Below are 16,343 nucleotides of genomic sequence, written 5' to 3'. Positions count from 1 at the left end.
TATACATTTATACACTGTATATTCATGCTTTGATTTAAGACTTTGCCTTAATTTAGAAACAGATTGTTAAGATACAATTGATCAGCTCTGAATTTTTCCTCTGATTAGACCTTAAATTTCATGAAGTAGGGAGCAGAACTTCTCAATAATATTTTTATCAAAATATCCCTACAGTGGAAGAGAGCAAATTAATGTATTGAAGGAAGAGTTTCCTGTCAGAGTAAATTAGCTCACAGCAAAAATAAATATTCTGACATATCTTTTATCTTGAAGTATGTAACTTTCATTCTCCACCATAATATACAATTATATTTATGTAGTGTTAGAATTATTTAAGGCCTCAACTATTATATGAGTAAAATTAACATATCAGAAATAAATGCCACATTTTCAAAATCTTGACCATAAGACAGAAACATTTTGAGTAATACTAATTCATAGAATGGGTTAGCAATTTGTTGATTTCTTAGGTAATTTCACTTAACGATATGCAGGTATTTTGAAAAATAATGCAAATTAAATTCACTACACATCCACTGATACAACCTAATTCTGATGAAATGATTATTTATTTCTTCATATACCCTTTTAGACTTTGACTAATTTCAATGACAGTGTTTTTACAATTTGAAAATTTGAATTTGAATTTTTTATGTAACATTGCGTAATAACTTCCTTTATTTCTTTGTTGCTACCGTTATATTGAATTGTGTTCATATGTATTTTTCAATCATTTGCTTCATGTTGAACCTTTAAATTGTCTTTGATATTTGTCATCCATAAGCAAAACTGGGATATAAAATTAATCACAGAATTATAAGGCTAAATGTAGATGACATCTTTGTGAGTCCGATATGTATTGAAACACATCGAGCTCTCTCCAGCAAAGCCCTAAACAGTGCTTTGCTGGTTGAAAAGCAGTGTTTTTCATGGCTGAAAAACAAAAATATAAAACATGGAAGAATTTTTACAATATTCATGATAATGAGAGACAGTAAGGATTTAGTTTGTCCCAGACATGCAGCAGCCAAGCAGGTTGTGTGGGTGGGCTAGAGTTATCACTACTAAGCATGCCATATAAACAGTATTCTAAAAAATGAATGGCTACTCATGAGCACCACTCACATATAGTTTGCAGTGGCTTGGTTAATGTGTGCTTTTCCTCGTATATGTGGAAATGACATATATTAACAAAACAACTATATCTGGACTATAATTATCTTGACTATATAGCAAAACAACTATATCTTTCTACTAGTGATGCATATTATTGAGGCATGTTATGCTAGAATTCAGAAGACAATAGAAGGAATTTTTTTAAAAAGCTACTACGTACTGAGTGTTAACACACGGCCAGTGAATCTTACATACATGAACTTATTAGGGAGAAAATTATTATCATTTTTTAATTATAACAATGATGCATTACCCAAGGTCATGCAGTGAGTATTATATTAAGAAAAAGAGAATTGGAAAACAGGTTCAAGAACAAAATCTATGACTTATCAAATGCATCCATAAACAGAGCATTGATGAGATAAAATTGTTAAAATACACTACTTATGAGAATATTTGAGATACCTTAACGGAAGCTTTTAGAGTTTACTAGAATATGTGAAGAACTAATTAGTGCAAAGTCAAAGAGTACTCAGTTAAGAAAGTAAGCTTGATCCCATTACTATGTCAACAGGGTTAAACTTGAAGTACTCTCCTGAGAAGCAAGCTTACAATCTCATTAGTACTTTGGTATATGCATATGTTTGCTTGTGGGGAGGCTAGAGGCAGATTTGGAAGAGGTGGTGCATAATTAGGCTCATATTACCCAAATTACTGTTTCTGGGACACTCTTCTTGATGAGCTTTTTTTTTTTTTTTTTCACTCTACTTCTGTATTTGCATTTTTTCATCTGGGCATTTAGGCAAACTGAGCCTACTTTGATATTTTGCTCAAACACTGGCATGTGAAGTGAATATTTTACCTCTTAGAACACAGCATCCTCGAGAAATACATAAATATTCATCTGGCAGGATGACAAACTAGTATGGATTACTGCCTCCTTCGCTTCCCATGGCAATACCAGTTTAGATATTCTTTTGAAGCAATAAATTATATATTTATTTCACAACTTGATACAGAATTTAAGAAATGGATTAAGGATGTAGAGAGAAGCTCACTTTCAATGTGTTCATATGTGTGTATGCGTGTGTATAGTGGAAAGTTGCCTAGAGGAAAAGATAGCAGCCTTTATTACATGATTCAGAAAGAAAACAGCAGCTCTAGTTATATTAGGATATTTGGTATTAATACCATAGCAGTTATGGAGCTCAGCTAAGGAAGGCACTTACTAACTACAGATTAAGGAAACCATTTCACGTTTTATCTATAGACCCTTCAAGCCTCAGAACATGAATAGAAAATTAACTAAGAAAATACCTGAGAAAGTGGCTTTTGAAACATGGTTATGGTCGTAGCTTTTTTGAAGTTAACGATCTTTCAGAAGAAGGCAAAGCAAATGTTAACTGGTTGAAATTTGGGCTGAGCTCTTGCATCAAGCTCAAAAGAAGAGATTGATAACATTATAGCAAGATAGAGAATAACTCCAAGGAACCATAAACAATTAAGGAAAAGAGAGAAGTATATGAAGACTTCACAAATATAAAACATTAGCTAGGAATTTATATTACGGTGAATACATGATTTACATGGACATAATTTTTGAAATTACTTAAAGAACATAAAAGAAAACAAAGATACAGAGAGATATACCATGTTCATTAATGGTTCAACTTAAAATAAGGTTTTAATTAACTCAAAGTTAATTATAAATTTAATGCAATTCCAATTAAAAGATCTATCACAACTTTTGAGAAAACTTGCATACATAGATTTTAAATTTTATATAGAAGTAAACATTCACACATAAGTACGGCAAACTTAAATAAGTAAAAGTATTTGGAGGTATTTGCAATGCTAAGTATCTTTCATCTAGCCCTCCAGATGGATGTTCTTCATTTCCATCTTTGTATGTCTTTGAATGCTGAACCCTGTGGGCCACATCTGCTAGGTTCCCTGTCTGTCTGTGTTCTTCAACTTTGTTCATGGAACACCAATAGGTACTGTCTTCCAGCTCTTTCTCTACTGAAGATAAAAGATCCTACATTTACAGCTCTAGAAAAAGAATAGAACTAAATAAAACCTGCGAATGGTCCTATATTAGGTGTATATAAATGTGTTACAGCATTTGTCTCATCTTGTTATGATTTTCTGTCTTTTCTGCTACAATGTTCTCCTTAAGGGCACTGTTATCTTTATCAGTTAGTATACAAAAACATATCAATCAATTAAAACATCTTTCAGGCTGGCAAGAACATGACCTATTTAGCCAACTGTAACAAATACTTTATATTCAGAATTATTATATCACTATAGAAAACATTTGTAGGTTTAAATCTAAATAAAGTTTACTATTTAAACATGAAGCCGGCAGTTGGGAAAAAAAAAAAAAAAGCTTTTTTTTCTTACATAATAGCCAAACAATAAACTCTAAGAAAGTTCTATTTCACAAATAAATGAAAACATTACTATCTGTAGTTATTGTTTAACAGAGACACAAATCCAATCTAAAAAAATATTTTGAAACCCCAAAGAAAATGCAATTGCCCAGAAAGCAATCAGCCATTTTGAATACTTTGATATTTAATAAAGATAGCTTTATCTCTGCAAGCACAATTTGATAACCAATATTGTATTCTAGATAAATGAAAAAGAACACACCAAACAATGCACTAGAATTTAATTTGAATATAGAACACTTATACTCTCCCTGCAAAATATTAAACTACTACAGAAGAAACATTGTATTTGATTTCTTTTCCTTGAATCTCCTTAATTAGATAAGTAATATAAAATACAAATGTGAAAACCAAAATATTTTAAAATATTTCTTAAGTGAAAGATTACTGACAAGTTATAAGAATATATAAAAAGCATAAAGATTTAAAGATTAATATATTTAAATTTATAAAGTATTATTTAAGACATAAAGTCTGAAAATCCAACAGTTCAGAGAACAATAATATACTTTGTTTTAATGTGATATAGATATCAAATAGTGATACATTCTGTAGGTAAATAAAATCATATCAAACATCATATTTCTAATTTATTCTTTTTAAAATATAAGTTATTTGCTTTTCCAAGCACAATCCATTTGCTGATTAAACTTCTCAAGAATTTTTTTAATATTAAGAATTACCTGCAGAGAGTTTTTCAAATGAAGTAAGATGACAAAAACACATTTAATTTGAAGCCACATGGAAGGTATAATAGAAGTACAAAAACCAAATACAGTCTGAGTTTCAAATTTCAATTAAAATTTTTGATAAAAATAACACTTATAAGCTCTATTTGAGGAACATACTCAATTTATAGAGGATTATATTACATTATATTTGAGGCTTTGTACCTTGATAAATTCCATGTGTAGGGCCTTTTAAGCATAAATGTATTAGTGAATTAAAAAAACAAAGTAATATGAGAGCATTAGAATTGCTTTTAGTTGTACAATGTGAGCAGATATAGCAAAATCCTCATGCTGTTTACAAAATAAATCAGAAGAGATGGAAGGAGATCACCAAAAAGAAAATGGCAAATGTAAGTTAATATCTTTTTCCCATTAGCTCTTTCTTTGCTCTTTTCCTGAACTTGCATGTATTATCATAGTATTATAGGTAAAACTGACCTTCCATATTCTTCCCTACCATCCATGAAATGTTGCACCTGGCATTCACTACCTATGCTAATTTTACCCTACATTATATTGCCAACCTCATTCTTACTATTTTCCAAGAAGTCTTGCTTAAATGTCATATTTTCCTGTGCTTTCCTGTATTTCTTGGCCACTTCATTGCTTTTAACATTGTTTCCTCCATACTAGACATGTTCTAGGTTAAGATATCAACATGCCCTTATACACTTTATTGTAAAAAGACCTCTGAAATATTACTTCCTCCTAAAACTTCTAATCTTCAAAAGGAAGTAACCCATTGGAGATACATACATACATACACGCACACACACACACACATATATATATCATATACATATATACACACACATATTATGAACATGGTATATCTCTCCATATATTTAAGTTTTCTTTTATGTCTTTTCAATACCTATCATGAGAATTTTTCTAGGAAAGGACTAATTCTTATGTGGGAACATTATCTGATAAGTCATGTGAGAGGTGAATGTCAGTGTGGGGACATAGAACTGCAATAACCAAGGCCTGCCAAAAGGAAAAAAAAAAAAAGGTAAATTCTTCTGCATTAGAAAGGCATAAGACATTAGGGGAGGGGATGGGAAAAATAAGAGGATTTAGAGGGGAGGTAAACAACAAGAGAAAATGGCTGAGGAATAAAATAGGAAGCTAGAGTCCAAGTCGCAGCGTGTATTTGGTTGTAGTTCCCCTCGAATCTACATTGTTGATTCTTGTATTGTGTTGTCCTCATCATTCCTGCAGTTGCATCATGTTGTATTTATATTGGCTGAAACAGTGCCTTGTATAAATGTGTAGTTTATGCCCTGCTTACTCAGTATTCTGTAAAGCAGGCTTCTCACCTTATTTTTATTCTATAGTCATCAGGATTAGAAATCGATAATCAAACAGCCTCCATCTAATCCAGACATCTACCAGTGTATACCTCTTCCGCATAGCAAGGGAAAGACATGCCCCAGTAGGGATGAATTGTAATTGTACACAGCAAATCTGAAGTGTTGTGTAATGTCATTTCCTAGTCATACAGTTACTACGGGAACACTACTGAGACTAAGGTGACCAGCAGACCTCATGTATAGACATTTTAATATAGCTCAATATTATTTTCAACAACAGATTGAAGTAATCCATCTTCTCTGAGTGCTTTTGTTATACATTTTTCTAAGAGAAAGAATTTTATTTGGATGATGTGTTATCACTGAATGTGAAGAAGACTGTACCATTTCAAGCCAAGACACTGCAGAGAGAAATTACCTACCTCATGTTTTCCATAATCCAATGAGATATGTCTAGCAGAGAAGAAGTGATTGTAAATTAATAGGCATGTCAAAAACAAAAACATTTTTTCAAAAGAACTCAGAGTCAGTTTCTTCAGAAATAAATCATGAAAAGGGTTAAACACTTAGAATGTACAGATTCCTCTCCAAGACAAGTATTGATATATATGTGACCAGTTTCTCTACTAGGACTTTATGAAAAGAATGTATAAATGGCTGCATCCATGGTATGGTAGGAGATGTATTATAATGTGTATTTAGTATAATTCTACACCATAAAAATTGGTTTTTGCTTCACGAAATAACTGGGTAAATATAAGATACGGTTCAAAGAAGTCCCTCCATTCTAGTCTGGTCTGTATTCCTTTTTGAGTCATCCTTGGACCCCTGCTTCTCAGTTTCTCAGTTGTCTGTGCCATAGTTCCATCTGATCTGTCTCTAGTTCATCGGATACTCTGTTTTTCAAATTATAATTCTTGTTCCTAGATTGGTTTGCAGACTGTCTAAAATTTCATAGTTTAATTAGTAGTATTTTCTGCTGTTTCTTTAAATCAATTGTAATTTGGAAAAACGGATTTCTTTTAAGAGGGAAGAATTCTCTGTCCTTAATTAGTTTTCAATCTGGAAATGGCTTTTCTATCTTTTTGTGAAGGTACTATCCCTTCATCTCTGTACATAATCCCAATGTCCTTCATACAAATTTGAACTATTTTTAATCGTTTGTATTCTACCATGATTGGGAGCTAATTGTGATCTTCTAACTTTGGCAAGAATAGAACATGCTAGCACAGGAGTTGAAAAGAGATCTCACCCTGGGGTAGCAATATGTATAACACTGTAATTACGTTCTGTAATGAATAGAAAAGCTCAGAGAATAAAATTTTAGCAAGAAAACACACTATAACTTATTGACCATCATAACTGTTCTCTGCACTCAAAGGATGAATCCAACATGTGAATGGCATTGAAAAGCTTCTCCACCACAATCAAGTTGGCTTCATTCCTGGGATGCAAGGCTGGTTCAACCTATGCAAATTAATAAATGTAATTCATCACATAAACACAACTAAGACAAAGACTACATGATTATCTCAAAAGACACAGAAAAGGCCTTTGATAAAATTCAACATCCCTTCATATTATAAACTCTCAGGAAAGCAGGTATTAAATAAATCTACCTCAAAATAATAAGAGCCATTTATGACAAACCCACAGCCAATATAATACTGAATGGGCAAAAGCTGGAAGCATTCCCTTTGAAAACCAGCATGAGACAAGGATGCCCTCTCTCACCACTCCTATTCAGCATGGTAGTGGATGTTCTGTCCAGGGCAATCAGGCAACAGAAAGAAATAAAAGGCATTCCTATAGGAAGAGAGGAAGCCAAGTTATCTTTGTTTGCAGATGACATGATCCTACTTCTAGAAAACCCCACTGTCTCAGCCCAAAAGCTTCTTAAGCTGATAAGCAACTTCAGCAAAGTCTTAGGATACAAAATCAATGTGCAAAAATCTCTAGCATTCCTACACACCAAAAGGTATGCAGAGCACCAAATCATGAATAAACTCCCATTCACAATTGCTACAAAGAGAATAAAATACCTAGGAATAGAGCTAAAAAGGGAAGTGAAGGATCTCTGCAGGGAGAACTACAAACCACTGCTCAAGGAAATCAGAGAGGACATAAATGGAAAAACATTCCATGCTTATGGATAGGAAGAATCAATATCATGAAAATGGCCATACTGCCCAAAGTAATTTATCAATTCCATGCTATTCCAATTAAACTACCATTGACATTCTGCACAGAATTAGAAAAAAAAAAAACTATGTTAAAATTCATATGGAACCAAAAAGGAGCCCATATAGTCAAGACAATACTAAGCAAAAAGAACAAAGCTGGAGACATCATGCTACCCAACTTCAAACTATACTATAAGGCTACAGTAACCAAAACAGCATGTTACTTGTATTAGTCTGTTCTCACACTGCTAATAAAGAGATACCCAGGACTGGGTAATTTATAAAGGAAGAGGTTTAATTGACTCGCAGTTTTACATGCCTGGGGAGGCCTCACAATCATGACTGAAGGGGAATGAGGAGCAAAGTCCTGTCTTACATAGTGGCAGGCAAGAGAGCTTTTGTAGGGGAACTCCCCTTTATAAAACCATCAGATCTCATGAGACTTATTCACTACCATGAGAACAGCACAGTAAAGACTTGACCCCATGATTCAGTTATCTTCCACTGGGTCTTTTCCACCACCATAATGGAAATTATGGGAGCTACAATTCAAGATGGGATTTGAGTGGGAATGCAGCTAAACCATATCAGTACTGATACAAAAACAGACACATAGACCAATGGAACAGAATAGAGAACTCAGAAGTAAGCCTACATACCTATGACCATCTGATATTTGACAAACCTGACAAAAACAAGCAATATGGAAAGGAATCCCTATTTAATAAATGCCTCTGGGAGAACTGGCTAGCCATATGCAGAAAATTGAAACTGAAGCCTTTCTTTATAGCTTTTCAAAAATTAACTAACAGTGGATTAAAGACTTAAGTGTACAACCCCAAACAATAAAAACCCTAGAAGAAAATCTAGGCAATACCATTCAGGACATAGGCACGGGCAAAAATTTCATGATGAAAACACCAAAAGCAATTGCAACAAAAGCAAAAATTGACAAATGGGATGTAATTAAAGAGCTTTTGCACAGCAAAAGAAACTGTCATCAGAGTGAACAGACAACCTACAGAATGGAAGAAAATTTTTGCAATCTATCCATCTGACAAAGGTGTAATATCCAGAGTCTATAAGGAACTTAAACAAATTTACAAGAAAAAAACAACCCCATTAAAAAGTGGGCAAAGGACATAAACAGACATTTCTCAAAAGAAGATATCCATGCAGCCAAGAAACATCTGAAAAAAAAGCTCAACATCTCTATCATTAGAGAAATGCAAATCAAAACCACAGTGAGATACCACCTCATGCCAGTCAGAATGGCAATTATTAAAAGATCAAGAGGCCAGGCACAGTGGCTCACGCCTGTAATCTCAAAACTTTGGGAGGCTGAGATGGGCAGATCACCTGAGGTCAGGAGTTCAAGACCAGCCTAACATGGCGAAACCTCATCTCTACTAAAAATACAAAATTAACCAGGTGTGGTGGTGTATGCCTGTAATCCCAGCTATTTGGAATGCTGAGACAAGAGAATCGCTTGAACCCGGGAGGTGGAAGTTGCAATGAGCTGAGATCACACCATTGCACTCCAGCTTGGGCGACAAGAGTTAAACTTTGTCTCAAAAATAAAGTCAAGAAACAACAAATGTTGGCAAGGTTGCTGAGAAAAATGAATACTTTTATGTTGTTGGTGGAAATGTAAATTATTTCAACCATTGAAGAAGACTGTGTGGTGATTCCTCAAAGATCTAGAAGCAGGAACACCATGTGACCCAGCAATCTCATTACTGGGTATATACCCAAAGGAATATGAATCATTCTATTATAAAGATACCTGCACGTATTGTATGCATATGTTCATTGCAGCACTATTCACAATAGCTAAAGTGTGAAATCAACCCAAATTCCCATCAATGATAGACTGGATAAAGAAAATGTGGTATATATACACACCATGGAATACTATGCAGCTATAAAAAGGAACGAGTTCATGTCCTTTGCAGGGACATAGATGGAGCTGAAAGCCATTATCCTCAGCAAACTAATTCAGGAACAAGAAATCACACACTGCATGTTCTCACTTGTAAGTGGGAGCTGAACAATGTGAATACATAGACACAGAGAGGGAACAACACACACTGGAGCCTGTCACGGGTGAGGTTAAGGGGAGAGAGAGCATCAGAAATAATAATTAATGGATGCTGGGATTAATACATAGGTGATGAATTCATCTGTGCAGCAAACCACCATGGCACACATTTACTTATGTAACAAACGTGCATATCCTGCACATGTACCCCCAAATTTAAAATAAAAGTTGATGAAAAAAAAGAACGCGTATAAATTATACAGTAGTTCCTCATTATCTGTGGTTTCACTTTCCTTGGTATTAGTTACCCACAGTCAACTGTAGTCTGAAAATATTAAATGGAAAATTCCAGAAATAAACAATTCACAATTTTCAAATTGTGGATTGTTCTGAATAGCTTAATGGCTGGAACCTCGCATGTTCCAGCTCCATCCTGCCTGGGACGTGAATCATCCTTTGTCCGTCATATTGATGCTGTATACCCTACCCAAACCTTAGTCATCAATATTGTTTGTTCCTTACATTCAACCATCACCATTGTCATGACTTGATGATCCAGGATCACCCCCAGCAGATGATCCTCCATCTGTCATAGCATCAGAAGCTCAATTGTAGCTTAATGGTACATCAAAATGCCTATGCCATTCACTTCACTGCCTCTCATCCTGTAGACATTTTATCATCTCACGTCTTCACAACAAGTATATTTTGAGAGAGAGACCACATTCTCATAACTTGTATCACCCTGTATAGTTATAATAATTCTATTTAATTATTAGTTATGATGGTTAATCTCTTACTGCACCTAATTTATAACTTAAATTTTATCACAAGTATGTTTAAGAAAAAACATAGTGTATATAGAATTCAGTGCTATCGATAGTTTCAGAAATGGGGGTCTTGAAAACCATTTCTCATGGATAAGGAGGGATTATTGCAGTTATAAGCTTACATGTGCGAAATAACAAATAGCATTCTTTCTTTAACTCAGTTGGATTTCTATCCTGAAGTTACAGTTTTTCAAATGAGAGATAACTTTATCTCTATCCAAGGTAAAATTTGGAATTTTTTACTTCCATACCCTTCAATTATTCATTAGTCAATTCGGATTTACAGTTCAGTTATATTGAAGTTAAAACACTACCCCAAAACTTTCCTCTCCCCACAACTATCTGTTTTTTTAAATAAATTGTAATATGTGTATTTAAGATATACAAGATGATAAGATACACATATATAATAAAATTGAACAAATTAGCATATCCATTATCTCACATAGTTACTCATGCCCCCTATTCCTTATGGGGGCATGACAAGGGCAACTATGATCTCCTCATTTAGCAAAAATCCTGAATACAATACACTATTATTAACTGTAGTCTTCATGTTGTACATTAGATCTTTCAGTGTGTTCATCCTACATATTTTCTACTTTGTATCCTTTGACTTGTATCTTCCTATCCCCTACTATCTGTTCAGATTCTAAGGTCCAGGGAACTCGGTAGGGAGAAAAGTCTTAATCATGGTTTGTCTTACGTTTGCTTCCATTTATTCCTATTAGCCATGGCTAGTATGACTTGTATGACTATGGCTAGTATGATTTATCAGTCCAAACAACACATAGAAATCCCTCAGACAGATTTAGATAATCTGATTATCTTGTCTAAACTTCATTTTCAACTTTTATTATTGTGACCTCTCTGAGAAATCACAATATTCCCTTTTATCCCCAAGAAAGTGGCCCACAATTCACCTCTTTGTACCTTGACTTTTTCTCTCTTCTCTGTAAGCTAAATTCCATCTTTGAAAGGGGCATACTGAAATTTTGAAATCTCTTCTCAGATTCTTTAGGAGCTATGGAAATAGAGGCTATATCTCAGCCAAATCATGAAGAAGCAAAGCATGGCCACCACTCCTCCTGGTCAATCTCCTTCTATGAACTTTGATATTTTTTGAGATTGATACCTTCCAATTCTTCACACAAGAATAGTGCAAATATAAGAGAAGCTTTGCATAGTGCCCTTCTCCTGGAGTGTACTGAAAGGAGGCATGGACAGAGTCCATGTACTCTGCATTGCTTATTCTTTTGTTTTCCCCAAAATGAAGGGAACAGAAAATCCCAATCTGCTTCACTAGTAGAGCTTCATAAATAATGAGAGGCCCTCATGGTTGTTCTACTTGAGTACAGGCAGGCTAATTAAATTCAAGGAAATTATATATGTGGTTTCTCATCAAATTGTTTAATCTGCTAAGAGATCACCAAATTATAGTCTTACACTGATAAAACACATCACATGTCTTTCACTGATAAAATCACACATCACATGTGGAAGAATGAGTGAAATGAAGATACCATGCATTGGTCAGAAAAAAAAAAAAAGGCCCCTTAAAGGCATCATAGAGAGAGATAGGAATGTTTCAATAAGTGAAAATTTTACCTCCTAAATTTAAGAATCATTTTGTCAAACCTCACAGGCATATCATAAAGGCATTTCCACTATTAAGATACTGTCTTGAAAATTGTCACACAGAACTCCACCTTCATGCAGGTAGAGTGTTAGATATGTTATTTCCCTGTATTTTAAATGTCGTCCTCCCCTCACTAGTTGACTCTTAGAGAAAAGGGCACAATGGACTAATTGAGCACTGCTTACTTACTAGGCAAGCATAGGTAATATAGGTGCCAAGGGGCTACATTGATACAAACTGGAGAAAGGAGCTTGAGATTCTTCCCAGCACCGTATAGGGCTTATGGCTTCTTGTGTGTTATGTCACTAAATATCTTACCACCCAATAGCAGGAAAATTAACTGGATATTTTCCATTTGCTCTTCCAAATTCTATTCTTCATCCTTCTCTATCCTGTTTCGTGCCCCCAAGAAGCTAAACTGCATGTACTGCCTCATGGGCACCCTTACCCGCTAGCTTCTGAGTTTGGATAATTCAGAATGCCAGGAGATTAGAGTGAGGGAAGAGAGTAAGGTTGAGATATTAGATATTCAGCTTCCACTTAACCAGTCACTTTGGCAAAATCCTTTTGTGAAAGGCTGCTGCTCTGGGTACGTGGTCCTCTCCACACACCTACTCGCTCCCTGCTCGCATTAAGTTCTCTCTTTTGCCATAAATCTAAGATCTTTATTCCTTCATTTTGCTAGTCCTGGGATACAGTTCCATGTTTCTTTGTCTTTCTGAAGCCTACCAACACATTTGTAATCAACACCATTTTTAAACCATCTTAATGGACCTGTTAGGTATGCCATCTGTCTCCTTCTGGGACCCTTATAGGTATGGGCATTATTCATATTGTGTAGTGTGCATCTTCCTCTCTGGCATACTGTAAATAGCAAAAACAGAAACCTTAATTCAATGAAAATGTATTACACCTTTGTTAAATATTCAGTGTTTAGTCTGTGTGAGTAAATAGGGCAGTGCGGTTTTGGAGACCAGTTATGTTTGACATAAGTGCCTAATGCTTCTAAAGCTACCCCATGTAACTCTTGTTGATTTGATATTGTCTTCAAGGGATTTCATATTTCCAGCTTTACAACCTCTGTATGAAAACAGAAGGAAAAGCAAATAACATGCAAAGCCCATGCCTGAAATTGTACATCAGAGATGAAGCAATTTAAGTTTGACAATGAGGAGGGCCAGCTAGCTCAGTCAGTAGAGCATGAGACTCTTAAACTGGCATCAACATCACCAAATGCCTAATTCTTTCCCATGAAAAATGTTTTTGTTTTGTTTTGCTTTTGAGATGAAGTCTCGCTCCGTTGCACAGGCTGGAGTACAGCCATCTCGACTCACTGAAACCTCTGCCTCCCAGGTTAAAGTGATTCTCAAGCCTCAGCCTCCCAAGTAGCTGGGACTACAGGCGAGTGCCACCATGCTAGGCTAATTTTTATATTTTTAGTAGAGACGGGGTTTCACTGTGTTGGTCAGGCTGGTCTCAAACTCCTGACCTCAAGTGATCCGCCCTTTTCGTCCTCCCAAAATGCTGGGATTACAGGTGTGAGCCACATCTGGCTGAAAAAATGTTTTAAAAGAAAATATATGTCTATGTGTTGACATAAGCAACAATAAAAATATTTTTTCAACAAACAAAACATTTATATCTTTAAGTGAGTTTATTTCTCTTTAAGGTATATGCTTAAATAGATTGTACATATTTTTCTAAGTGTAATTTGTTCATATTATTTTTGAAACTCTAATTTGGGAATTATTTTTAAAGACAGTTTTAAAAAAGTGAATGTGGTCATTGTGGTGGCTCAAGCCTATAATTCTAGCACTTTGGAGGCTGAAGTGGGTGAATCCTTTGAGTCCAGGAGTTCAAGATTAACTTGGGCAACATGGTGAAACCCTGTCTCAAAAAAAAAAAAAAAAAATTAGCCAGACTTGGTGCTGTGCACCTATAGTCCCAGCTACTGAGGAGGCTGAGGCAGGAGGATCACTTAAGCCTGTGAGGTGGAGGTTGCAGTGAGCTGAGATTGCACCACTGCACTCCAGCCTGGGGATGGAGACCCCGTCTCATAATAATAACAACAATAATAATAGTAATGAATGTAAAGTACATTGGCAAATTGATATCCTCGTGTCCTCCTTTCCCTGTATTTGTTTTTACAACTTTCCCTTCAGCATGTAGATGTGGATGTCACATTGCAAACTTGGAATGTCCAACAAATTCCCAGTACACTCCATCATACCTACTTTGCTCATAGACTTTCTTATCTAATTATTGGAAAATACTTTCTTCTTGTTACTTAGGCCAAATGTCATGAAGTCATTTTGCTCTCCACTTTTGCTATCACCCACATTTAAATCAGCTAATCATAATGACTGCACTTTTAAGTACACCTGTAATCACTAGCGAGAGGGGAACTTTTAAAACACAAGTTAAAACCTATCATTCATTGCTCAAAGGTCTCCATTAATTTCCCATATCATTCAGAGTAAAAGCTAAATATGTTAAACAGCTTATAAAATCCTCTACAAAACTATCTGCTACCCGTTTCTCTACAAATACTCCTTCTCTCCCCTTCTTTGTTCTCTTTTCCAGCCTGATAACTGTTTATGCATGTATGTACATGTGCTTCTTTGTGTATATGTATGCAGTATGTATTTTATACTTATTCCCTTGTATATAAGGGATGCACATATGTAGGTAAATTATGTAAGTGTGTATTCATTATCTCTATGCTTTATTTTTTCCTTGTACATTCAGCTCCCCTTTTTTAGAATGCTCTTCCCATATTTCACCTAATTCAGATCTTTAAGTAACAGTTTCTCAGAATGCCTTTTCTGAAATACCTATTTAAAATTGAAAGCCTTACACCCTTCCTAATTCTTCTTTTCTATTTATTTTCTCCTATATTATTAGGTTGGTGCAAAAGTAATTGCAATTTTTGCCATTAAAAGTAATGGCAAAAAAATTACTTTTGCACCAACCTAATACTTATCATTATTCAACATTCCCTCTTTCAGTGTGCTGTTATTACTTAATATTTGCTCAGTCATGAAAGAATTTTTCATGAGGTTGGAAATTTTTATGTTTAAATTTTTACCATTCCAGTCTTATATCCCCATAGCCTAGAAAAGCAGCTTTCACATTGTAGGTGTCCAATAAATATGTGTCAAAAGCACAAAGAATAAAATGTGATGTTCAGCTATATTATCCAATATTAAATACCTCAGCAAATATGTATAAGTTTGTTTGGGTGCATTAATAGGCATCTCCTTATCTTTCTGGATTGATTTTGATGGTAACAAATGGTTTCTTATTGGTGGAATGTTTCCAAAGTAAAGTTCTGAGATAGCTTCTGACTCTATAATGACAAATTTTAATATTTTAATTGGAGACTAAAGCTATTTGACTCTAAGAACTCTGGCTTTTGTGTAGGTGTCAAGAGAGCAAAGGTTTCTTCAATTCCATTGTGCTTACACTCTTATATGCTGAAAAGGAAGCTTTTAGCTCAGAAATTTTTATAATTAGTATCAGAATAAATGTATACCTAGAGAGACCTTTCCAGACTGTCCTACATAAAATAGTATTCCACCCCCATTCAGGGTACTTATCATATTACTCGTTCCAATGTCTATAGATTAAGACTCTCTGAAATTATTTTATTCGTTTGTTTAATACATTCATTTTCTGTATTATTTTTCTCTAAACAAAATTGTTATGAACTCAGGGACCACGACTGTGATGTTTATTTCAGAATCTTCATGCCTTCCAGCTTGCTTAAGAAGACATAGAAGATGCCATTGATGTTTATTTAATGAACGAGTGGGTGGATCCTTGATTGTTCCCTGTATGATGTAAGTTAAAAAAAGCAAAATTCGCTTTTAGCAGTTAACACATGTTCTAAACTCTCAGAGAGTTATATTAAAAACAAAAGCAGAGCGTTTAAATGGGAAAAAACTCACTATGTGTCTCTTAGAATGGCAAAAATCCAGAACATTGACAACACCAAATGCTGGCAAGGATGTGGAGCAACAGGAACTCTCATT

This window comes from Pan paniscus, chromosome 18, assembly GCF_029289425.2.
Source record: "Pan paniscus chromosome 18, NHGRI_mPanPan1-v2.0_pri, whole genome shotgun sequence".
Lineage (NCBI taxonomy): Eukaryota > Metazoa > Chordata > Mammalia > Primates > Hominidae > Pan > Pan paniscus.
This window is presented reverse-complemented; position numbering follows the sequence as displayed.